The 26785-nt window shown below is 51.3% G+C and overlaps 1 protein-coding gene across 2 annotated transcripts in view; it reads left to right on the top strand.

The window, feature by feature from the left end:
• Nucleotides 1–11186: 11186 nt before the first annotated feature.
• Fkbp5 (FKBP prolyl isomerase 5) overlaps nucleotides 11187–26785 on the top strand; it is a 116387-nt gene continuing 100788 nt past the window's right edge. Inside the window, exons 1-3 of one of the 2 annotated variants that reach the window (XM_029471442.1) lie at nucleotides 11187–11249; nucleotides 12187–12305; nucleotides 22112–22346. The gene's annotated coding sequence lies outside the window, so the exon portion shown is untranslated. Of the gene's footprint in view, nucleotides 11250–12176; nucleotides 12306–22111; nucleotides 22347–26785 lie in introns of those variants that run through there. The other variant, XM_029471443.1, reaches the window with a different exon arrangement.

Below are 26785 nucleotides of genomic sequence, written 5' to 3'. Positions count from 1 at the left end.
TGGCTGTCCTGGAACTCACTCTGTAGACCAGGCTGGCCTCGAACTCAGAAATTTGCCTGCCTCTGCCTCCCGAGTGCTGGGATTAAAGGCATATGCCACCACACCCGGCCTGAGTGTCTTCTTTGGGCTCGCTCTCTCTCCATTGTATTTTATTACTTATTGTATTTTATGTATGTGGATGTTTTGGTTTTGGGTACATATGTGCACCCATGAATGTCAGATTGGAAGACAGGGTGAGATCTAGCAGTGGAGTTAGACCCTTGTGATGTACCATGGAAATGCTGGGAGCCGAACCTGGTTCTTTGCAAGAGCAACCAATCGCCTTGACCACTGAGCCATCTCTCCAGCTCCCTCTTACTACATTAATATTACATTATGTTTCTATGCTTCTATCTGTGTGTGAGTCTGTGAACATCAATGCAGATGCCTGCAGGGGTATCATTATCTTCCTGGAGCCTGAGTTACAGGCAGTTTCAAGCTGCCAGATAGATGTGTGTGCTGGGAACTGAACCTGGCAGCATGCTGAGACATCGTAACTGCTGAGACATCTCTCTAGGCCCCCGCTCCATCATAACTCCTGAGACAGGAACTCTCACTGAACCTGGGGCTCACTTACTTGGCTCAAGGGTATCCCTCTGTCCCCAACTTCCCCACGGCTCAGATTACACTAGTGTGCCTGGCTTTTGCTTGTTGATTTGTTTGTTCTTCGAGACAGGGTTTCTCTGTGTAGCTCTGGCTGTCCTAGAACTCACTTTGTGTAGACCAGGCTCCCCGAGTGCTGGGATGAAAGGTGTGCACTGCCACCTTCCAGCTTCCTGTTTTATTTATAATTAGCATACGTATTTATTGTTCAAACTGAGAAGTTTCACTAAGACATCGTATTCACTTCTCCAGTTCCTTTTTCTTTGAGCCAGCTTTGAGAGGCCATCGGGTGCCTCGGGCCACTGCCCTTTCTTCCACTAGAGGGCAGCAGAGGCCCACTTCTAGGCTTGGGCCTTTGGGTGTTTTTCCTGACAGCTTGGGGGAAGCTCACCAGCAGCTTCCTGAACTGTGTTGCGTTCCCATAATGAGTGGCAGACTGTTCTTCAAGCATCGATGCCTCTTCCCACCCGAGTTTGAAAACAACGGATGGACATCTTAGACAGTTCTGCTGTCCTGTTTTTCTGCTTCCAATTGCAGCTGTGGAGTCGGCCTCCCTGAGGAAATCTCAAGGCTGCTTGGCTTTGTTGGCAGCATCCCAGATGGAGGCTTGCACTTGGTAGCTCTTTAAGCTATGTTGTCAGTGCTTAAAGGCTTAGACACAGCCCTCACTGTTTGCAGAGAGGGACTTGGTGCCTCTCTTTGTAACATGGCCCTAAAGGGAGAGAGAGCAGCTTTGCCTGGGCTGTGTCTGCATTTGCAGAACGAAGGGTCTATGTTTTCATTCGTACTCCAGAGGTGCCTGGAACCTTCTCTCCTCTTGCCACAGCCTCTGGTGTTGACTATGGCAGTGAGCTCCCCCTCCCCCTCCCTGCGAGCTAGGGTAGGAGAGCCTGGACAGAGATTAAACTGTTACAACTTGACAGGACCCACCCACTCTGAACCAGGACTCGCTGTATGCCATGGTGTAGGGAGCATGGAACACACCTATGCCCGGCATCTTCTTGTCCTCTCTGAAAATCTGCCTGGGAACCTCAGCGACTCCCAGCAACATGGAACACAAGGAAAAGGAGCAGAGTCCCTTGAAGATTCTACTGCCTTGGGATCACCTGTCACTTCCCACCAATTCAAGGCAGGAAAACAGCGCCCCCCCTCCCCCCCCCCCCCGCCCTCCCAGGACTGTCACCTTAGGCTCAAAAGCCACTTTAGCTGGGCTGAGACTGGGTCTCTGCTCTGCCTTCTTACCCTTTCTGACCCCACTTGAGATGATTTAGCAAATTTCACGTTTCCTTTTTAAATTCTGTTTTCTGGTGTTTGTGGTGTGCCCCTGTGTGTACCCACTTGCTTTAGAGTATATGCAGACCTGTGTGTGCAAGCATGTAGAAGCTCAAGGTCAACTTGCTACAATCTTTCTGTGTTCTGCTTTGTTGAGATAAAACAGGTGACCAGAACCAATTCGGTGGGGAAAGGGTCTCTTTTTTTTTTTTTTTTTTTTTTGTTTTTTGAGACAGGGTTTCTCTGTGTAGCCCTGGCTGTCCTGGAACTCACTCTGTAGACCAGGCTGGCCTCGAACTCAGAAATCCGCCTGCCTCTGCCTCCCGAGTGCTGGGATTAAAGGCGTGCGCCACCACGCCCGGCTGGGTCTCTTTACCTTTCACTTCCACGTCTCAGTCTGACACGTAGGGAAATCAAGGCAGGGACTGAAGCCGAAGTCAGGGAAGGTCTTTTTCCAGCTCACTCTTTGGCTCATGGTCAGCTGACCTTTTTTTTTTTTTTTTAAAGATTTATTATTATACATAAGTACACTGTAGCTCACTTCAGACGAACCAGAAGATGGCACCAGATCTCGTTATGGGTGGTTGTGAGCCACCATGTGGTTTCTGGGATTTGAACTCAGGACCTCTGGAAGAAGAGCCAGTACTCTTAACCACTGAGCCATCTCACTAGCCCAATTCTACCTAACTGCTTAGGAATGGTGCCTCAATTAGCAATCCAGAAAACGGGCCACAGGGCTGGAGAGATGGCTCAGAGGTTAAGAGCACTGACTTCTCTTCCAGAGGTCCTGAGTTCAATTCCCAGCAACCACAAGGTGGCTCACAACCATCTGTAATATGATCTGATGCCCTCTTCTAGTGTGTCTGAAGACAACTACAGTGTACTTATATACATAAATAAATAAATCTAGAACAAATAAAGAAGCTGGGCAGTGGTGGTGGCCTCAAACTCAGAAATCCGCCTGCCTCTGCCTCCCGAGTGCTGGGATTAAAGGCGTGTGCCACCACACCCGGCCCCAGTGGTGCTTTAAGTCAGACCTAGGGTCTTATCCTACAACACCAACTCTTATCAGTTGCTTCATTGTTAGCTTTGCAGGGCCAGGTATGAATGTTTGCTCCCTGCAGTGTCCAGGCATCGCCTGACCCTCAGCCTCCTAAGTAGCTGGAGTAACAAGTCAGGCCAGCCAGCCAGGCAGGAACGGCTTCTTTTATTCTGAGGACGCTGATGTTTGTGGAGATTTAGGGTACGTGTACTGCCAGCTGGTGCCTGGGTGAACCCTGGCAGCTTATTATTTTTGCTCTTTCATTAGAATGTGTATGAATGGTTCATTTCCATGTACAGCACCTGCGACCTGGTGGAGGAGGTCAGCAGGAGGCACTGGATTCCCCAGGGACTGGAGTCAAGGTTCAGGGTTGCCAGGTGGGTGTTGGGATTCAAACCTGAGTCCTTTGGAAGCGCAACACATTTTGGGTGTTTTTTTTTGTTGTTTTCTGTTTTTTTGTTTTGTTTTGTTTTTTAAGATTTATTGTAGCCGGGCGTGGTGGCGCACGCCTTTAATCCCAGCACACGGGAGGCAGAGGCAGGCGGATTTCTGAGTTCGAGGCCAGCCTGGTCTACAAAGTGAGTTCCAGGACAGCCAGAGCTATACAGAGAAACCCTGTCTCGAAAAACCAAAAAAAAAAAAAAAAAAAAAAAAAAAAAAAAAAAAAAAAAAAAAAAGATTTATTGTATGTATATGAGTACACTGTAGCTGTCTCCAGATACACCAGAAGAGGGCATTAGATCCCTCTACAGATGGTTGTGAGCCACCATGTGGTTCCTGGATATTGGACTCAGGACCTCTGGAAGAGCAGTGTTCTTAACCGCTGAGCCATCTCTCCAGTCCCAACACATGTTCTTAAGTGATGGAATCAACTCTCTAGCCCCCTGTCTTGTCAGGGTTTCTATTCCTGCACAAGACATCATGACTAAGAAGTAAGTTGGGGAGGAAAGGGTTTATTCAGCTTACACTTCCTCATTACTGTTCATCACCAAAGGAAGTCAGGACAGGAACTCACCTAGGGGCAGGAGCTGATGCAGAGGTCATGGAAGAGTGCTATTTAAGGGGCTTGCTTCCCCTTGCTTTTTCAGCTTGCTTTTGAACCCAGGACTACCAGCCCAGGGATGGCACCACCCACAATGGGCTGGGCCTTCCTACTCTTGATTGAGAAAATGCCCTACAGCTGGATCTCATGGAGGCATTTCGTCAAGGGAAGCTCCTTTCTCTGTGATAACTCCAGCTGGTGTCAAGTTGACACACAAACCCAGCAGGTACGCCCTATCTGCTTTTGAGAGCGGTGGCTTAGGCTGGCCTCACACTCTGCTTATGGAGGTGAGGATGATCCTGAATTCCCAGCACCACCTCCACCATCTTCCGGAGTACATCGTGTCTGCTTTATTTGGAGCTGGGGACTGAACTCAGGGCTGGCCACATGCACTGAAGGGCCCTACCAACAAAGTCACAGCCCGCCCCAGCACCCACCCCGTGGTAGCTTTTCAACTTCTGGGGTTGGTATCATCCAGGGCTTCCTTGCAGGTCAGTTTAGCTGACATTGCCCACCGTGGAAAGGGACGTGTTTGGAGACCCTCCGTGTGGAGATGCCTGTGGAGGCTGAACCTGCTCATTAAGCAGCATGATACATACTGACCGGTCGTGATGAGGATCCACGAGGTTCAAGTGCAGGCGGCAAGCCTAACCCTCTTCAATGCCTCCACTAGCGACAAACCAGGGTACATACCCTGAGCCCACATCGCTGAGCTGCTGCCCCTAAGGCTCATCATCCACCCGTGGAACTCCAAAGCCACTTCCTCATTCTCCTCAACCAAGCGTGGGCCATGAGTGTTTCAGCGTCCTTAGGGCTCCAGGTGGTGTTGGGGGCCTGGTATACACCCGGCTGTGCTACACTTCTGTAACCTCCATCCTCTGCCCGCACTCTCGGGAGGTAGAGGTATGGGTGGTCACAAGTTCAAGGTCATCATTACATAGCAGTTTGATACTAAACCTGTATTTCGAAAAGCTGACATTAATAGCGCCATTGCATTTGCTAGTGAGGCTCTTTTCTGATTGGATCAAGTTAAAGAGCATTGCCTAGATAGCTAGCTCTCCCCACCCCCATATTTTTTTTTAACTTTTTTTTTCCCCAGTCTATGTAGTAGTAGTCCAAGAGCTCGGCCTCAACTACAGATCTTCTTGCGTCCGCCTCTTGAGTGCTGGGTTCAAAGCCACCATACCTGGCTTCCCCAAGCATGGGTGTCCAAGGCACATGTATGGAGGTCAGAGAGCAATTTATGTAAATCGGTGGCTCTTGCCTTTCACCTTGTGCGACCTGGGGATCGAACTGTGTCGGCAAGCGCCTATCATGACTTCCGAGAGGCCTCTCTCGGGAGCCTTATCAGCTAAGGGATTTGAGTCTTCGCTATTCCCAGTGAAAAGCCCCCTGCGGCCCGACCGATTCCGGTTCTAATCCCAAGAGTGTGAGGGTTTCGAATTCCACAACCAGCTTTTCTGTGTTAGTCCTGAAAGTACTGGCAGCAGGACTGGCTCAGAGAAGGTGCCGATCCTAGCGCTGCGCAGGGAACAGCTCGCCATCAGTGTTCAGCGGAAAAAGCTTGGGGGGGGGGGTGCCCGTTCCTCACAGCGGATCCCACACTCCCCGCGCTTACCCCTGCCGGGGAACTCGAGCTGAGGGGCCCCTCTGGCAAGCTCATGACCCGCGAAGGCGTAGGGACCAGAAGCAGCAGTACGAAGCGCGGGAGCGGGCAGCGCCCGGGAGGAGGAGCGCGGGGCGGAGCGCATCGCCCAGCCTCCCCCGCGCCCCCGCCTCTCGCATCCGGCGGCGGCACAGGATGTTCTTTCGCTCGGGTCCCCCGCCCCCGCTCTCACTTTCTTCCCCGCTCCCCTCCTCCACACGCGCCGCGCCCCGAGCCGGCACCTTGCTTAACCCCTTCCCGCCCGCGCCCAGGGCGCGCAGGGAGTCTGGGGTGCCCGGGTAGGCGCAGGATTGCGCCCACCCGGACAACGTTGAGGGTGGAGAGTATGGTGGTCTTCCGAGGACACAAGCCTGCAGTCTCCAGAAGCCCCCTAAATCGCCAGGGGCGGTTCCCGGGGACCCAGGCCCGCTCTCTCGCGATCTTACGCTAAATGCCAAGGGCAAGCGCAAGGCGGGCGCTCTCGTGGGCGCAGACCGGTGTGCTTAGCTATCTCCGGCCTAAGGAACGGGGGAGTACCCAGCAACCTTAACCTCATCTTCCCCTCCAGGTTGTGCTAAGGCGCGGCTCACAACGTTTGAGAGGATGGAGAGAGGCCACACCCCCTCGATTAACGTCATTGTTTCCAAGGCAATCGGAGGCGGGGCTGTAGACAAGCGGACTTTGGGGACTATGGCTTACTAGGGCTCCAGGACAGGGTGCGGCTGGGCTGGGGGCTCGGCGGGGTGGGACGTTTCTGTCTTTGCTTTTTTAATTGACTCGCTTGATTTTTTGATTCAACAGATATTTATGCTTGGCGCCATTCTTAGGGACTGTTTTTCTCTCACCAAGTCTGCGGTTCACAGGTTGTCACCAAGCCGGGTGGAGTGGCCATGCACCCAGGATATGATCCTGGGATAGATGTAATGTCTTTTTATTAAATTTACTGTGGGGGGCTGGGGCTCGTGTGCTATAACGTGCATCTGGAGATATGAGGGCAGGCAATTTGTGGGAGTTGGTTCTCTTCTACCTTGTGAGACCCCAACTCATGTCAGGCTTGGCGGCACCTTTATCCACTGAGCTATGCAATTATTCAGTGTCTCCTTTCTCTTGTCAAGTACCCCAGAGTGAGCACTAATCAGTGAAGACTTGGTTCTCTAATTCATGGAAGGTCTCAGCTATTCAGGGAAGGAGGACAAAGTGTTCCATGCTCACCACGTACCAACTCCTTCCCAGCATTTTAGGTCTTGTGATCTTTGCCCAGTTGTATTTCTGGTGCCTTTTACAGCCTAGGAACTGAGTCTGAGCTCTCAGAGGACCCTAAGCCCAATAGCTAAGTGTTGGAACCAGGACTTTAAGCCCAATAGCTAAGTGTTGGAACCAGGTTGGGACCCAAGCCTGTGGGTGAGGGTTCTACCTCTGGCTTCGATTTTAGACTATAATTAAATGGTATCAAAGAACAATCCTGCCCCTAACCCAGTCATGAAGGAGTTTACAGCCTACAGGGAAACGGGGGTGGGGGTGGGGGTGGGGTGAAGATACCACAGAACATAATTAAGCAATAAAACCTAGAACAGGTTGGAGGCTGTTTAAAAGGATCAAAATAGGGTTGAGATTGTCAGAGCCTTTCCTGTGGAAGGTGCATTCCCAGGTAGGTCAGGAGGTGGGAGGTGACTGTGAAGCTAGGATCACAGTACCTGTGTGTGTGTGTGTGTGTGTGTGTGTGAGAGAGAGAGAGAGAGAGAGAGAGAGAGAGAGAGAGAGAGACTGTTCCTGCAAAGAACACCTAACTAGTGGTTCAGCCATAGAAAGGCTTTTTTNTTTTTTTGGTTTTTCGAGACAGGGTTTCTCTGTGTAGCCTTGGCTGTCCTGGAACTCACTCTGTAGACCAGGCTGGCCTGGAACTCAGAAATCCACCTGCCTCTGCGTCCCGAGTGCTGGGATTAAAGGCGTGCGCCACCACTCAAATTTTCTATTTAGCCAAGAATAACCTTAAACATCTGATCTTCCTGCCTCTATCTCTGGAATGCTGGAATTACAGGTGTGTACCTCACACCCCCACCCCCACCTCATGGATGGAGGGACCCGGGGTCTCCTTCATGTTTCTTCATGTTTGGCAAGCATTGTACCAATTTATTCATGTCCACAGCCCCTCCCCCGTGCCTTCTGCCCCTGACTGTGGCGCTGTATCACAGGAGCAGGTATGTCAGCAGCTGCTATCTTTTCACTCTGTGCCCCCAAGTGTTTGAAGCTTAGCACAAACTCCCTGAGGGTACCTTTCTCCTTCCTCCAACCTCTGAGGAGTCTGAGGTGAGTGAGAAATAGGGACAAAGGGCCAGCAAGACAGCTCCAGTGGGTAAAGGTGCTTGCTGCTAAATCTGATGTCTTGGGGACCCACATGGCAAAAAGAATCGATTTCTGTAACTTGTCTTGTGACACCCACCTTCAGCCATGTTACACCTGCATCCACACTCACTAAATAGGTACACAGTACATGTTTAAAGAAGACGACCTGGGAGAGCATCAGGGAGGTGCTACGCTGGGTGGGACTGAACATACCAACTGAGGAGAGGGAGAGTAAGAGGAAGGTGAGGGGAATTGTTGAATCAAATGGGTGGCTGGGTCACTTGAGAACATCTGATGTCCTCTCACAGTGCGGCAGGGCTGTGCTCAGTCCTGTAGGCTGGAATTGACAAGGATAAACCCCCAGCCTTTGCTCTGGGAACACACAGGGTAGTACTCAGTGTACCCAGTGTGTTTGGCTGAAGGTGATAACATACACAGTAAATGGTGTTTGGGAGGAGCCAGGAAAAGCCTGGGTTAGGAAGCAGGACCATTTGGGCCAAAGGTGGCATCTATGGTGCTGGAGAGAAGGGACTGGGAAAAGTAATGAAAAAAAAAAAAAAGAGCCGGGCGTGGTGGCGCACGCCTTTAATCAATCCCAGCACTTGGGAGGCAGAGGCAGGTGGATTTCTGAGTTCGAGGCCAGCCTGGTCTACAGAGTGAGTTCTAGGACAGCCAGGGCTACACAGAGAAACCCTGTCTCAAAATAAATAAGTAAATAAATAAAATAAAATAAAAAGAACAAATGAAGCAAAAGTGGAGTGGAGAACCTGATGTTTGGTGACAGATCCAACGCTGACATCAGAGAGAACAGTTACATACAAGTTAACCAACGGGAGTCAGCAAGATGAGCCAGCTCAACAGGGAAAACACTGGCCACCAAACCTGATGACAAAAATGTGTTCGCTGAAACATTTTGCTTGTGTTAACTCTTTACATCAAAATTCACACAGAACTAAGAGTGGAGAAGCTGCCGACACCTGATTTTTGTCCCCTGTTTCTCCACCTGCAGTCATATCCTTAGGTGCCCTTTGACCTCATAGGGAGATGTGTAACATTCAGAGCTACCGATAAAGAAAGAAGAGGAAACAATACATATGGTTTTGAGAAGGAAATGTTTCCTCTCATATTGGACCTTTTTTTTTTTTTTTTTTTGTTTTTTCGAGACAGGGTTTCTCTGTGTAGCCCTGGCTGTCCTGGAACTCACTCTGTAGACCAGGATGGCCTCGTTAGAAATCTGCCTACCTCTGCCTCCCGATTGCTGGGATTAAAGGCGTGCGCCACCACTACCCAGCCATATTGGACTCTTTTTTTTTTTTAAGATTTATTTATTTATTATATGTAAGTACACTGTAGCTGTCTTCAGAAGAGGGAGTCAGATCTCATTATGGATGGTTGTGAGCCACCATGTGGTTGCTGGGATTTGAACTCCGGACCTTCGGAAGAGCAGTCGGGTGCTCTTACCCACTGAGCCATCTCACCAGCCCCATATTGGACTCTTAAGCATGTTCTCTGCATATACAGCACACCACCTGGCTCTCTCTTGGCACAATTGTTACAAGTTTGACATGGATAGCACACAGGTGGGTGTCTTTAAAAAGGCCAACCAGATAGGCTTCACTTGCTTCCGACCAGCTCCAGATATCAACCAGGCCTGTAATGATGACATTCTTCACCCCTCCAGTAGAGGGCACACTCTTGGGAGTAGCTTTTGTAGGAGGCTGTTTCTTGGGGGCTTTACCACAGGGGGCACCTCTTGGCTTATCCCCCTTCTTCCTTGGCAAGTAAGCGAGAGGCAGTGCTGGTGTTAGAGGAGTGGAGACTGGGAACACCCAGCAATTTAATTTTTAAAAATTATAAGTAGCCAGGCAGTGGTGGCACATGCCTTTAATCCCAGCACTTGGGAGGCAGAGTCAGGGAGATTTTCGAGGCCAGCCTGGTCTACAGAGTGAGTTCCAGGACAGCCAGGGCTCTACAGAGAAACCCTGTCTCGGAAAACAAACAAACAAACAAAAATAAAAACAACCAAAAAAATTAAAAGTAAAGATTTTGTTCAGTGGTAAACTGCCTGCCTCGTACAGTAAGACCTTAGATTTAATCCACAGCCCCCTAAAAATTAGCCTACCACTGTAGGGAGTTTGGGGGATTGGGCCTCAGTGGGCAATGGGGATGTGCCTGGGCTAGGAACATGGTCAGTTGGTCACTTGTAGGTCATGGGAAGGCAAATGTTTGGTAGGGAACCAAAGATGGGGAGGACATTGCCAGCTCCTCTGCCTTCTGAGCGTGTCCAGGTCAGAGTTTCACTGACACCAGCAAACATGGGCACCAGGGACAGACCTGTGGTTGTCAGTTGGGATAGCTGCTGTTTGGGGTTTAAGGGGGCTAAGTCTCTCCCAGATGATTTGGCGAGGGTCGGCTGAAATGTGTATTGTGCTGAAAGGTGGTCCCTAGCCTGGACCCATGTTGGCCTCATCCGCAGCTACAGAGTTTGGGGATGGCGCAATCAGATGGTCTGGGAACAGTAGGCCCAGGTGAGATACTTCAGCAGCCTAGGGTCCCTCCCCTAAACTTCAGCCTGGAAGGCCCTGGAACCCAGGCGCGTGCTGTCTGCCAAAACCTTTCCCGGAATCCAGCAGAGAACAGAGCCCCTTCCTGCCAGCCTGGCACTCTCCAGGCACAGGGTGTCCCTAGGGGTACCTTGAAGACACCCCAGGAGACTAGAGTACTGAACAGCCCCTCCTCCCTAGGAACCACCCTCCTCTGGCCTTTTGCCTCATTGTCAATGGCCCCACCGGACCACAAGAATCAGCAAGCGGGAAGGAGGAATTTTGTGGCTGGGTGGCCAGCTTCTGGGGCCTTTGCTGTGGCTTCAGGTGGGAGGGTGGAGACTACAGAAAAAGCAGAGTCTCAGGCTTCAGAGGACCACGCCACCTGCTTCTCCCTCCCTCCCTCCCTCCAGGGAGGAAATCTTCAGGGCCCCAGTGGTTTTGAAAGGAGGGGGACCGGAAGAGACACAACACTCTGGGTCAAACGAGGACGGGGCAGAACTCTCTCTTAATTCTTCTAGGATGCTCTTCCTTGGTACCCTTACCCACCAAACCCCAAAGCAAACTGCTTTCCCTGCAACTAACAGTCACAAGCCACTCTTGAGACCTCCAGAGGCGTCCCAGAGTGGGTGGGGCTTGGAGGAGCCAAGAGGCCTGTAGCCGGCATCTCCGTGGTTCTCCCCATGCGTGGGTACAGTGAGGAGGGTACTCCGGTCCCAGGTGAGCTGAGCCTACGGTGCTCCGACCCGGAGGGTCGGGAGATGGCTTCTTGGAGGGGTGAGGAGGTCTCGTACCCGACCATGTGGCGGTCTTGCAGCGCCTCGCCCTCCCTCCCAGTGCGGAGCCGGCTGCTGACCGCAGGCTGCAGGAGCGGTTGATCTGGGGAGCGGGCGAGCACACCCACTTACCCAGCTGCTGAGTCAGGCTGTTCTCCCTCACGCTCGCCCGCCCGCCCGCCCGCCCGCCTGCTCTCGCCCGGGACATTGTGTTCCAGCCCCAGCGCGCTGGCAGCGGGCCCAGGCGCTCACACCAGCCTCCTCGCCCTGTTTGTGCTCGCGGCTTGCGCTGTGGCGCAGCCTCCCGTGGCCGCGGGGACTCTCAGAAGGCACCCCTGTAGGGTGGGCCCCAGCAGCCCTGAGCACTCGCCAGCCTCGGAGCACCCACGCCTCTCCAGATTCCCTGGCTGGGTGCATCCCCTACCCCCGGATTTATAGAATATGAGGACAGTTGGGGGCTGGGGCAGGTGTTGAGAGCCCCCACCCTCCTTCCATACAAATGCTTAGTCTTGGTGCTGCAGAAGGACAGTTGGAAGCACGCCAGACCCAGACTTGGGAGACCTGGAATGTGGTCACGTGACAACAGAAGCCCGCTTTGAGGGGGTCAATTTAAGCATCCTTCCCTTTCCTCACCCCCACCCCCCCTTGATCCGTCACAGACTTCGGGAGCACGGAGACTCCAGGGATTCCCGGAGCCCGCAAGCAAGCCCAGCTTTTTTGGAAAGCTTGGGAAGCCCCTGGCAGGATGCTAAGAGGAGGGAGCGCCTAGTGGGAGTGGTAGAGCCGGGGCAGGGCGGCGCAAGAGGACCCCAAAGGCTCTGCCTATTGTCCAGCCCCCAAACACTGGTGTGTTACTGAGAGCCATCATTTATTTCTCTCAGCCCGATCTGCAAAGACAACATCAAGTGCTGGCTCCTCTCCAAAGAGAGGACTGTGTGCCGAGCCTGAGCGGCTACACATGGAACGCTCTGGGGTGGTCCCGCTAAGGAGGTCATGAAAAGTGAGACATACTTTCTTTTTTTAATATCTATCTTATTTTTAATTTGTGTGTGTGTGTTGTGTGTGTGTGTGTGTGTGTGTGTGTGTGTGAGAGAGAGAGAGAGAGAGAGAGAGAGAGAGAGAGAGAGAGAGAGAGAGAGCACGCACGCGGGGACACACACACACAGAGTTTGGAGTCCAGAAGAGGGCATCAAATCCCCAGGAGCTGGGGATCCAGGTAGTGGTCAGCCACCTAGTGTGGGCACTGGGAACCGAACTCAGGTCATCTGCAAGAGCATCGATCACTCTCAACCCTTGAGCCAGCCCCCTCTCTCTAGATTCATAGGCACAGACATCATTCCTAAGGCCCTATCTTCTCTCTTCTTCCCATACCTCCAGTTTCTGTGCACTGTCTGTCAGGGTGGTGCCTGCCTTCGCTCTCCTCATCCCTCTTGCCCTAGAATAGGACGCACCAACTAAACCCTGAACCCCCTTCTCTCCCCACACCCAACTTCCTTTGCAGCAACCTGATGCTCAGCAGCCTGGGGTCTGTCCCCTGTTGTAGCTATCCGTTCACTCAGCCAGTTCTAACCAGATTAGAAGACCCTTGAAGCTGAAACAAAGCCGACGTTTTTCTTAAGGCCTCCTCATTCATACCCCTAACCTCAGCCCAACTCATCTCTCCCAGGCCAAGTCTAACACTGAGGCTGCTGTTCAACAAAATACCTTTGGGGCATTGTTGTAAGCCAGTTGAAGTGACAAACAAACCTCGAGTGACCACATGGGGACCCAAAACAACAGGTGGCCAGCACCTAAAAAGTGTGTATCAACCACAGAGAGACCTCCCAGAAAGTTCTATGCCCTGGGTTTTGTGTGTGAGTATGAGTGTGTGGAGGGGTGGGGGGAGGAGAATGGGGAGGGGTGGAGGTGACTCATTTTAGTTGACATCCGCCCTAGTCTTCATGCTAAATATTTCCCATGTATTAGCTCTGCTATTTCAGGGGGAGTTTTGAGGGAAGGGTTAGAAAGGGGACAGCACCCAAGCCTCGCCCACTCAAGGCCAAGCAAATTGTGGTGGGGCAGCCTTGAATGTGGGCTCCCCACCTCAGTCCTTGGGCACTGCCTGTTCCCTGGCCTGCCACACCCACATCCTACACCCAAGAGTGCCCAGCACTGCCCAGCACTGGATAGCTCTGTCCCACCCCCTGAACGGCTGGCTGTGTGACCTTGGACGAGGCACTTCCTCTGTCACCTCCCTTGCAGCTCTCTCATGCTATGGCTCTGTGAGTCCCTGTTTGAAGAATGCTTGCTACCTCCCTGCCCCCCATGTCACCTGGGCTGTGGTGGCAGCCCACCCTCTCCCACCTTCATCCCACACCCAAGCCCCTATCTGGAACTGGGAGAGGAACTATGGTAGGGTTCCTGTGGCCACCAAAGGGACAGGGTCTTTCTCTGGGGTGCCCGATCTGAGGGAGAAGTTGGGGGAGGAGGAGGCTCCTCCCCTGATGCCTTCCCACAGCGCTGTCTGCCATGTTCCCACCTCTTAGGAAGCTTGGTACAGTGTGTTACCCTGGGGCCGGAATGTACCGTGTGTTTCAAATGGCCTCTGTCCAGTCCCACCCTGGCTGTTTCTTATTTATACTTCTTCTCCAGCGGTGGCATCCTGCTGTCCAGCACTGGCTCTCATCTGCCCATCTCCCAGCTGTGTCCCCATAGCTCAGAGAGTCAGCCTTCAGTCCCTGGTCCCCACAGTCTATGGAGTGGTGGAGAGCCCAGGGAGTTTACCTTAGAGGGGGAAGGCAAACTCCAGAAGGGTTCAGGAAGCCCCCAGTTCATATTCACTCTGTCTGTTTCTCTGTCCCTCTCTGTTTCTGTCTCTGTCTTTCTCTGTCTCTCTGCCTTTCTCTCTCTCTGTCTTTCTGTTTCTCTCTCTCTATGTGTCTCTCTCTGTCTCTCTGTCTCTCTCTGTGTGTCATCTGTCTCTCTCTGTCTCACTCTGTCTCTGTCAGTCTGTCTCTCTTTGTGTACCTCTCTGTGTCATTGTCTTTCTCTCTGTATCTCTTTCTCTGTCTCTCTGTAGTTCTCTCTCTGTCTGTCTCTGTGTGTGTGTCTCTGTCTCTCTCTATGTCATCTCTGTCACTCTCTGTCTCTCTGTCTTTCTCTCTGTGTCTGTCTGTGTCTCTGTTCCCCCCCCCCCCCGCCTCTCCCCTCCTCGCCACAGCATCTCTGAGGCTGTGGTTGACCCCTTTCCTGAACCCATTCATTGTCTGTATTTGTTTCTTGCACTTCAGCTGCATCTGAGCCCAGCTGGACCAGAGGGGTGGACACCTTAAAGCTTGACTGTTCAAGTATGACAGATGTCCCCTGCCAGCCACAGGGCACAGGCAGAGATAGGGCCCTGGGGAGGGCAGGGATCCACCCCAGCCTTTCATTATCAGGACTCACAGTCCCCAGCAGAGCTGCAAACTGGAACATCACGTTTCATTTATAGACACGACCTTGCTATATATCCCAGGCTAGCCTTGAGTTCATGACCCTCCTGTCCCAGCCTCCTAAGCAGTGGGATTACAAACACCATTGGCGACAGACACTGGCCCACGGGACAGGCTAAAATCTATTTGCAAGGTCCCTGTGATACCACTAGTAGATTTGGAGTGTCAGACTTCCCTGTCATGGCCCCCAGCTTGGGATATTTGGTCTGCCTGTAACAACTTACCTAGAGACAAATGGGCTGATATGACTTACATAGCTCAGGCTAGCCTTAAATTCTCTGTGCAGCTGACAATGACCATGAACACTTGATCCACCTGCCTCTGTCTTCTGAGTTCTGGGAAGACAGGGTTATGTCACCTTGCCCAGCTCACAGGAGCATGGGCCTTTCTTACCACTGTCCACAACAGGGCTTTGGGAAGAATCTAGGCAATGTCCCTGGCTATCAGTGTCCCAGGTCTATCCAAACTTAGCATGAGCCTGAGTCTCCTCTGAGGAGGACCAGCAGCCACCCTGCTGCTTGGGAACGCTGCAGTGGTCACCCAAGGTCGAGGTGCCTTGCTTCCTGTCACAGGGCTCTTCTGAGCAGGGGGATGAAGAAACTTCCAGGATGTCCTATATCCGGCGATGTGTGGCCTCTCACAGAGCCCTACCACCCCAGGAGAGGAGGAGAGGGTCACAGCTCCACAGTGCCTGCTCAGGCTTCTCTCTGCTACCAAAGCAGATGGAGCAGAGACACCAAATAGCAGAGTGAGGCTGTTCTGTGCTGGTTTCTGGCTTCCTGTCCTCAGTGGCTCTCTGGGGGACACTGTGTTCTGGGCAGCTTTTTCTTCCTCTAAGTTCATTCTTCCTCTTTTTCCTACCCTTGCTTACCCAGAGTTCTGTTTACACAGAATATTACATTTTGTTTATTTACGTGTGTGTGTGTGTGTGTGTGTGTGTAAGAACATATGCACCACACTCACATTGGCAGTCAGAGGGAATCAGTTCTCTCTGTCCACCATGTGGGTCATTAGCCTAGCTCATTTCCCAAGAACTAACTTTATCCCTCCCAGGTTCCCCCAGTACAGATTATCTTTCCCTGGACTTTTCTGCAAGTGTCAGGCTCATGAATTCAAAGGGCACTTATTCATTGCCTAACATATGCCCTGGGACCCAGACTCAAAAAGCTGTCTTTATTAAGCACCCTACTGTGTGCAATTGGCATTGTGCCTTGCCCAGAGCAGTGGTTCTCAATCTTCCTAGAGTGATGACCTTTCAATACAGCTCCTCGTGTTCTGATGATTCCCCCCACCATAAAGTTATTTTTGTTGCTATTTCATAACTAATTTTTCTACTGCTATGAATCATAATGTAAATATCTGGCATGCAGGATATCTGATATGTGACCTCTATGAAAGTGTCCTTTGACTTCCAAGTGGGTCTCGACTCACCGGTTGAGAGCAACTCCCCTAGAGGCATAGATACTGGTTGTTCAGTTCATTCTCCTTAAGGCCTCTGGATAACATGCAAATACATAAAACCATATCCTAAGGCCTTGGGAACTTGGGGACCTGGGTGTGACCAGAGCAGAAGGTTCTGGCAGGGCTCTTTGGAGAAAGTTAATCTTCTTCAGGTCTGCAGAGAGCTGGCTAGGCACAGCACAGTGCAAACTGTTCCAGGTACAAGGGACACAGGGTGTGAAGCAGTCCTGTGCTCTCCGGCAGGCAGCAGGCACTGTTTGGTCTGGCTGGACACAGAGTGCAGGTTGAGGAGGCCAGGGGGATGAGGCCAGAGGCAGGCAGGCCCAGACGGTGCAGTACCTTGTGTTCCAGCAAAGGGCTGACCTTTATCCTGGAGCAGCCGGAAGCTCAGACAGCCTCACGGCTCCCTGTACCCGGGGAGCTTCAGGGCTGGGTGAGGGCCAGGCCCAGAGTGTTCTGCAGGCCTCTATTAAGGAACATTTACTGCCCTTTGGCTCAGGGAGGCCTGTGGGAGAATCAGTCACTTAAATCTAATGTCCTTTGCAAGCCTGGCTGTTCATTCATTCGAAAGAGCTCAGAGGTCATCCATCTGATGCCCAGCAAACGCTTAGTGCTGCCCTGGGCTGGCTCTGCTCTCAAGAAACTTACATCCTGGGTGGTTAGGGCCATAAACAAGCAGGCAAATGAAACAAATTAGCAGATAATGTGGGATCAGATGTGTGAGAGAGAAATGAACAGGGAGGTTGCTGAGAGTCCGGGTGTACCCGCCCAGCAGAGAAACCAGCAGTTCCAGGGAACATCTGGAGGGCCAGTTCTCCCCACAAAAGCAGCAGCACGGCTCCTCCAAGGTGCTTCCCCCAAGGCATGAAGGAGCTTGGCAAGTGAAACACACCATTCTCCAGGACATGATGAAAAGATAAGGGGACCCATTTTGTAGAGATGGAAACTGAGGCTCAGAGTGGCTGAAGACCTCTGGCCAAGAATCACAACTGGAGGTTGGGTGTGGTGACACCACGCCTTAATCCTATCACTCAGGAGGCAAAAGCAAACAGAACTCTGTGAGCGTGTAAGGTTAGCCTGGTCTCCATAGTGAGTGTCCGGGCAGCTGGGGGTACATAGTGAAACCTCATCTCAAAATCCATCCATCAATCATAACTTGTGACTATAAAGTCAATTTTTTTTTTTTTTTTGGTACCAAGTATCAGGAGCAACACTCAGCTGTCCTGAATTAGCTAAGCAGGTTTAGTCTCTGAAACTTTGTCTCTTTGTCCCCTGAATACACAGTCCCTGACCCCCCCCCGCCCCCCTCCCCCCAGTCTCCCAGGCTCTGTCTCACCTGTCACAGTCCTAAGCCTGCTTTTTCATCATCTGACAGTTAAGGGAAAAAGGGTCATCCAGGGGCTTGCCCGGGGGTGGGGGTGGGGTGGGATTTAGGAGAAGATCATTTCACACAGGGCTGGGACAATCAAAGCTTTGTCACGTTTCAATGTGGAGATCAAAGGCAGACCAGTTCCAGGGACCTGAAAACCCAAGATACAAGAGACAGGATCCATTAAAGCCTCCCCTCCCCACCTCTCCTTTTCCTTCCTCGCTTCTCGTCTTCCCCTCCCCTCTTCTTTTTCCTCCCCTCTCCCCTCTTTTCTCCCTCTTCCCATCCTCCTCCTCTCCCGTCGTCTCCCCCACCTTCCCTTTTATCCCCCCCTTTCTCCTCCCTCTACTCTCTCCTCCATTTCTTCCTTCCTCTCTGATCCTCTCCTCTCCTTCCCAATCCCCCCACTTCCCTCCCTGTTCCCACCCCTCCATCTCTACCATCCTCCTCCCCTCCCCGTCGCTCTCCTCTTTCCCCCTCCCCTCCCCATTCCCGGCTCCCCTCCGCCTCGGTTTGCTCAGTTGGGATCCCACACTGACACATCTTGTACTTCCCGTTTCCAGGGAAATTCCTTGCCCACTCGACCACACCCGCCCTTGAGGACCTGCCATCTCTTTGGGTAGAGCAGAAGCCAGACAGGAACCTGGATTGTGAGGCGAACACCCCCAGCCCCCTGCTGGGTGTGCGCCAAAAGCCTTCAAGGGGCAAGGGGGTAGCTCCCCAACATCCAGAGCTTGGCTTGAGCTTCAGGGTCCAAGTGTTTCGGAGAAGAGGTGGGGACCTCGTGGAATACGAGACTCTGGCCCTTCCAGCTGCAGTTAGGACAGAGACCTCTTCCCTCCGATGTCCTGACTTCTCCTGCTTCCTGCCCTTGCTGCTGAGAGGCACAGTCACCACAGCACACTGGCTCACAGATACTGGGGCCCCTCCCAGGCACCCTGAGAGGACCAGTTGCAACTGGGGGATTCTGGCCCTGTCAGGGTCACAGAGCCTCAGCAGGCTCTCCACCCTTTCCCGCGCCCCCAGGTCTCAAGCAGAACACCATTCTGTCCTTCGCTGCTGGGGGGCGGATCTGATCGGCTCGGGGATTCGAGAAAGGCACTTTTCTTCTTGATTTTCACTGGACGCCACTTCCTAAACCCCCAGCCCTAGACTGGCCCGAGGAGACCGGCTGGGAAAGCCCCTCCTAGGAAGAGGAAACCGGTGCATTCTGCTTTGCAGTTAATTCTCAGGACCCGGAGTGGCAGGCAGACGTGGGGCTGCACTGCACGGATGGGGAAGTTCTACCTCATTCCTGGTCTGTCTCTGTGTCTCATAAATTTGGGGAGCAAAGGAGATGTAGTGTGGAGTCAGAGTCCTCAGCGTTAGGAACTGGAGGCCCAACGGACCACTGGGTTATTGTCAGGGACTTCTAGGAGTTTCCACAGAGGCTGATTTTATGGTCTTCTTTTTTGTTTTTTGGTTTTTTTTTTTTTTTTTTTTTTTTGATATAGGGTCTTCACTAGCCCTGACTGGCCTGGAAGCTGCTGTGTAGACAGACTAGCCAGGCAGAAATAGTGATTTGTCTGCCCCTGACTCTTGAGTGATAAGATCAAAGGTGTGAGCCACCACACCCAGCCTTTTACAGAAATTTTTAAAAATTACATTTTGCTGGGGCTGGTGAGGTAGCTAGCTCAGTTGGTAAAGGTACTTGCTGCCCAGCTTGATGGCTTGACTCGGTTCTGAGACCCAAATGGTGGCATGGGAGAACTGACTCTAAAGGTTCTCCTCTGATCTGTATATTGTTGCATGGACATACAATGCAAAAACACACACACACAGAGGATTCACACATACACATACATACCCATGCACACACAGCACACATACATACACTCATACATACTCACACACACAGACTACACATAGGACTCACACACATACATAGAACTCACATACACATACACATCCATACACACATATCACACATAAGTACACTCATGCACACTCATATACTACACACACTATACACACACAGACCACACACACACTCTCTCCCACACACCACACAGGCCCCCCTCCACACCACACAGGACTCACAGACACACGCACACACACATGACTCAGACATGTATATACACCCATGCACACACACTATACACAGGACTCACACACACACACACACAGATTCTCCCCCACACCACACAGCACCACCACCACCACACAGGACTCAGACATGCATATACACCCATGCACACACTCTCACACACAGTACATACACATACCACACACATCACAAGTCCTTGAAAACACACAATACTCCTATATACACATACACTCACAAACCCACACACATGCACACTCACACACACCATACACACACAGGACTCACACACACACACAAACACACACACTACACACAGGACTCACAAACACACATACACACCCATGCACACACACACAGCACACACTATACACACAGATCACACACTCACACACATACCACACACACTCATACGCTCATACTCAACAAATACAGGACACTCACGCATGCCACATACACTCACATAACATACACTCATACACACAGCATACATATATGCACTCACACTCATGCACACATTCACATACTATACACACCATACACACACAGACCGTATACATACACCACATACACTCATGTACACACTCAAACACATGACACACATTCACACATACCACACATATATACACTCACACACCACACACTCACATAATAAACACAGACACAGACACACACAAATTATAGCTGAGCCTGAGGAGATGCTTAGCAGGTTTGTGTGCTTACTCTGAAAGCAAGACAACCTGAGTTCAAATCTCCAGAGCTCAGATCTGTGTGAGCCCAATATCAGGGGTGGATCCCAGGCAATTACTGGCTAACCAGCCTAGCCTGACCCAAGCTCATCGTGTTCAGAGAGAGATCCTGTCTCAACAAAGAAAGTGTAAAATTGGGGGCTGGAGAGATGGCTCAGTGGTTAAGAGCACCAACTGCTCTTCCAAAGGTTCTGAGTTCAAATCCCAGCAACCACATGGTGGCTCACAACCATCTGTAACGAAATCTGATGCTCTCTTCTGGAGTGTCTGAAGACAGCTACAGTGTACTTACATATAATAAATAAATAAATAAATAAAGTAAAAAAAAAAAAGAAAGTGTAAAATTGATAGACACACCTGATAGATACAATCTGGACACTCACTTGTGTGCACAACACATTCACACTAAAAAGAGGGCCGAAGGGATGGCTCAGGAGTTCAGAGTCTGTATTCCCTTTCCATAGGACTTGGGTGTGGTTCCCAGTACCACAGGCCTGTAAGTCCAGCTCCAGAGAGCACAGGCTTTCCTGTCCTTTGTGGGTTCCCATGTACATGACAGACAGGTGCCCCCCCCCCCACACACACATAAAACAATCATTTTTGGCTGGGCATGGTGGTACATGCCTTTAATCCTAGCACTCTGGAGTCAGAGGCAGGCTGATCTCTGTGATGTTGAGACAAGCCTGGTCTACAAATTGAGTCCAGGACAGCCAGTGCTGCTACACAGAGAAAAACAAAACAAATTTAAAAGAAAACCCAAAATTATTTTCATTATTTGTTTCCATTATTATTATTGTTGTTGTTATTTAATTTATTTATTTTTGTTTTTTGAGATACGGTCTTTCTATGTAACAGCCTTGGCTGTCCTGGAACTCGATCTGTAAACCAGGCTGACTTTGAACTCACAGAGATCCACCTGCCTCTGCCTCCCACTTGCTGGGACTAAAGGCATTGCACTACCATCGCCCAGCTATTTTTCCTTTTTTAAAAATAAATCCTTAAAAAAAAAAACCCAAATACATTTAGCTGCTATTACTGGAGAGGGGAGCGGACAGCAAGATGGCGGTGGTTGTAGAATTTTTAGATTGCTTTCTCTGTGTAGTCCTGGCTGGCCTTGAACTCATCCGTCTCTGCCTCCTCAGTGATATGACGTGTGCCCCACCAAGCACAGCCAAAATTAACTTTTGAGGCTGGCCTTGAAGATCTTGCTGTCTCCACCCACCCCAGTGCTAGGGTTCCAGGCATGCACCACCATGCCCAGCTTTTAAGGTGCTGGGGATAGAACCGGAGCATTCATGCATGCTAGGCAGTTTAGCCCTATCTCCAGCCCGTGGACAGTAACAGGTAGAAAGGCCTCCACTAGGGACTTACTTTAACTTGGACACCACAGGAAGTGGGAGTCAGCCTTGAGATTAGACCCAGAGAAGCCTTGAGTGAAGGGGGCTGGGTGAGGAAGAGGGTCAGCGTGGCTCTTTTCCTAGCTGTCGGTCCCTAGTGAGACAGCAGCCCCTCCCCCTCCTAGAACCCCTCACCAAGCTTAGCGGGGAGTCGGGAGTGGGGTGAGGTGGGGGTAGGGGGTGGCAAGGCCAAGACTTTCTCAAGGCCATCCAGCCAGGGTCAGGCAGAAGTGGGGGCTTTGTGGTGAGCTGATTTCTTTTCCTCTTCCCTTTCAAGGTCCTTAGGATTCTGGGCTTCCCCCATCCTTTTGTCCTGTCTGGAGAGGAGAGAACTGAGCTTACTAAAGAGGCGGGAGAGGGTCCAGAGGGGACCTCGGTGCTCCCTGCCCTCTCTCTAAAACACAGATCTGAAACTGCGGCCGCCCTGTGCCATAACTCCCGCCAGCTGCGGGGGACCAGAGGATGACTGAGAAACATTCTACTGGCTGTGACATCAGAGTTGGCATTCCCAGGTGAGAAGAGGGCTCTAATCTCATCTCCAGATGAGGCCCCAGAGAGGCGGTTTAGGAAGAAACAGTGAGCTGCGGGCAAAGGGAGGCAGGGGAGGGAGACTCCCTTGAACACTCTAGGCACACACAGCAGTGCTTCTTCTCTGGGCTTTGTCTCCTGCAAGGCCCTGGAAGGGAAGAGAGAGCATTGACCTGGAGTCGGGAGCCCTCACTTCCGGCTCTAGGGTTCTCACGCGCTTTCTCTCCCCGGGGCAGTGGTCTCCAGCGAACAAGAAGGAAGCGGTCTTTGACCCTCAACTCTTGTCAGATTTCCTTTTCCCTGCCCCTAGCTCCTTTGCTTGAGTTATGTCTGCCCCCTGGAATGCTGGGATTGATTTCACACCTTCCCACTGAGCAGCAAGCAGCCAGGTCTGAGCGTCAGCCTGGAGTCCTGGGGCACTTTGGGCAAAGCTGCATGCTTTGAGAAGGGCCCCAGGAAGAAGACAGTCACAGACACCCAGGGAGACCGTATCCCTCAACAAACACAGGAGCTGGGTGTGGTGACACACACCTGTAATTCCAGGCCCTGAGAAGCAGGCTTTCCAGGTTGGCCTTGGCTACCTAGTGAGGTTGAAGCCAGCCTGAGCTACTTGAAACCCTGTCCCTCCCAAGTGCTGGGCAGATGGCTCAGTGAGTAGGATCCCCAGAACCCACTTTAAAAGCTAGGCATGGTGGTGGTGCTGTGTGTCTGCAATACCAATACTGGGGAGACAGGAGAGGCAGGGTGGGGGGACCCACAAAGGCCATTGCCTGGACAACCTTGTTGAGTCAGTTTGCTTCAGGTTTAGTGAGAGACTCTGTCTGTCTCAAAAAATAAAGGTGGGTAACCGCTGGGCATGGTGGCCCACGCCTTTAATCCCAGCACTCAGGAGGCAGAGGCAGGCGAATTTCTGAGTTCGAGGCCAGCCTGGTCTACAGAGTGAGTTCCAGGACAGCCAGGGAAACACAGAGAAACCTTGTCTCAAAAAACAAAACAAAACAAAACAAAAAAAAGGTGGGTAACCATTGCCACTTAATGTCCATCTCTGGCACACACACACAAACACACACACACACCAAAAAAGCATAAACACAACAACAAAATGCACCGCTTCTATGTCAGGCCTAGTGGTGTATGCCTTTAATCCTCAGGAGACAAGAGGCCCAATATACCATGAGACTGTCTCAAACAGCAACAGCAACAGCAACAGCAAAACCAAATATGGCTCCCACAGCCTCACCCAAGCCCACACCCTCTTGCCTGTCTGACAACACACCAACCAGTTTACAAAAATGTTTCCCGTGTACCAGTTAGAGGGTATCACCCTTATACTCACAGATACACAGGCATAAGCAGAGACACCGACATATTTACATGAGCATGCAGTATCCCCCCCCCCCACACACACACATCAAACGCATACATACACATACAGGAGCACATGGACACACATGTCCATGGGGTTTCACTCTTCACACCCTTCCTGATAATCTAGAGCACGGCTGTTCCCCCCTAGCCTCCGGGTTCTCACCTGTACCATGAAGGGAACTCAGGAACCTGCCAGCACAGAGCCCCGCTTGCCCCTGACTGACTGGGTTCATAGCCATCCGGTATCATTTATGTTCTTTCTCCTTGTGTCTAGTGTGAAGTAGAGGAAGCATCCAGTGCTGGGGGTTCACCTTGGGGCACCCTGCTTGAGTGGCAGGCAGGAATGGGGCTACAGAGAGAGGGAGGGCAGGTAAGCAGCTGGGTAAGGACTCTGTCCTTTCAGTACACAGAAGTCTCTAAGGCACTGTGGTTTGCAGGACCAATGTACTAATGCTGAGCTCTCGTTTTTTCTTATTTTTTTGGTTGTGAGCTATCTCTCCATCCCTTGTTTTTTTTCTTATTAGACTTCTGTTTTTGTTATGTTTTGCCTGAGTGCACAAATGTGTACCACACACAGGTCTGGGGTTGAGAAGGTGAGAAGAGGGTGTTTTGAATTCCCTTGAACTTGAGTCATGAGGTGGTTGTGAACCACCATGTATGTTCTGAGAACTGAACCTGGATTCTTTCAGCCAATGGGCTGAGCTGCTGGGCCATCTCTCCAGTTCCTTCCAGTCACATTGCTTCACTGTCCTACCCTGCTTTGTGCATACAGGTTGGCTTCGTTGCTGTGAAACTGGCTTCATTTAGCTCAGCCAGAATGCAAATTAGCTCTGTAGCCAGGATGACCTTGCCTTCTGACCCTCTCACCTCTACCCCACTGAGTGCTGGAATTACAGATTTGTAGCTTCCGTGTTGAAAGACAACTTTTTCTCTGCTTCAGCTGAGGCAGAGGCCTGAGCAGAGACTGGGTTAGCACGTCTTTGCCTGAAGTTATGACCTTTAAAAAAATTAATTAATTTAGTTTTGTATGAGTGTGGGCAGGTGGGTACTGAGGTGTGCTCATAAGAGGATTGTGGAACTGGGTGGGGCTGGGGTGTGGCTCTCAGGGCATCTCTGTAGCTCTGCTTCTTTGACTCCCTCACCTTGGAGGGACAACTTGTGTCCGATCTTTGATTCAACAAAAACTTATGCTTGGAGCCATTCTCAGGGACTGTCACCTGCTCTCTCCAAGCCTGTGGTTTACCGGTTGTCACAGTTCAGGTGTCGTGGCCTGGCATTCGGATTATGTTCCCAAAACAGATGAAAAACCTTCGTTTCACTTATGTGTTTGTGGGGTGTGTGTGTGGGGGGGAGTGCATTGTGTCACCACATGCTACTGTGTGCAAGTGTAGGTCAAAGGACAACCCGTGGGAGCTGGTTCTCTTCTACCACCTCTGAGGTCTTGGAGACTGAGCTCAGACCACCATGCTGGCCAGCAACCTTCTTTCCCTGCTGAGCTATCTGCTGGCTCCGTGTCCCTGAAACTCCTTATCTTCTGCCTCTACTTTCTGTGTGCTGGGATTACACTAGGCCTGGACTCTTGCTGGAGGGGCCTCTTAGAGAGGACCGGGTTCTGGTTATGAAACACGGTGCCTACTGCTTTACGCGGGTGGATGCTCTCTCTCTGACTCCTCCAGGCATTGTGGCCTTAACCCGTGGCCACCCAGGGAGAGGGGACACAAACCTACCAGATCTGAAGGGCCAAACAGGGAGGAAGTTTGGAGTTGATTCATTCTTGTTCAGCTGTGGACACTGTGCCCAGAGCGTGTGCCCGGGGCTGGCGGGATGGAGACGGTGGCAGTTACAAGACTCTAGTGGAGCCTCAGAGTCACACTCAGTGACAGACACTTTGTCATCCTTCTATAGAACCCCAGTTGAGACAAGAAAGCTGAGTGTCTCAGGCCAGACTACACCACACAAAGACCCTGCCTCAAAACAAAACAAAACAAAAGCCAGAAAGGAAACAGTAGTGGGTGGTGCTGGGCAGGTTGCTCAGTTGGTAGAGCACTTGCTTCCAAAGGTGAGGAGGGTGAGAGTCAATGCTTGTGTAAACTCTAGGCCCCTGGGGCCCAGCTGTAAACCTAGACCTGGGGAGTTTGAGGTAGGGATGCTCAGAGGAAGCTCTGGCTAAAGCAGCTGACTGGCAGCTCTGGGATCTACAGGAGACTTAGGCGCCTCATCACACAAGGTAAGGAGCGATTGAGGAAGACACAGATCATCAACCTCTGACCCTCCACAGGCATCTGAACACACATATAGGCACACACACACGCACACACATGCAAACACACACATGTACACATACACACAAACATGCACGCAAACACATGTATGTGCACACAAACACAAACCCATGCAGAAACACATATATGCACACACATGTAAACACATACATGTGCACTTGCACACATGCACACACACATGCAGGCACACACTCACACACGAATGCACACACATGCACACGCCACATACAAATACGCATTAAAAAAAAAAGCCAAAGTCTTGTGACAGAGGAAGAGCAGCTGGCTAAGCATTCACCAAGCCACCTGTTCCATCCCTGGTGTCACAAAAGCAGTGACAGAAGCCACAGTCTATCTTGTCCATCGCCCCACCCCCACTGATCAGAGCCAGTGGTCCAGTAGGAAGGCCCATCCGTTAACCCCTCCCCCACAGACGGAGCACCCCCTGACTGCAGTGGCTTTAGACGCCTCCGGTTGACTGGTAATAAACGAATGAGTACAATTATTCAGATTTAGTGGAATGAGAAAGTATGGTTCGTTTTTATTTATGTCAGATTTCTCTCTGGACAACCGCCCCCCCTTTTTTTTTCTGGGACAGGGTTTCTCTGTGTAGCCCTGGCTCTTCTAGAACTCACTCTGTAGACCAGGCTGGCCTCCAGTTCACAGAGATCTGCTTACCTCTGCCTCTCAAGTGCTGGGATCAAAGTGCACCATCGCCACCCTGTCAACAAAACTAATTTTTTTATTGACCATAGCATATTTAAGAGAGATAAAAG

This window comes from Mus caroli, chromosome 17, assembly GCF_900094665.2.
Source record: "Mus caroli chromosome 17, CAROLI_EIJ_v1.1, whole genome shotgun sequence".
NCBI classification, from domain to species: domain Eukaryota; kingdom Metazoa; phylum Chordata; class Mammalia; order Rodentia; family Muridae; genus Mus; species Mus caroli.
Note: the sequence above shows the minus strand (reverse complement) of the source record. Positions and strands in the feature narration are given on the sequence as shown.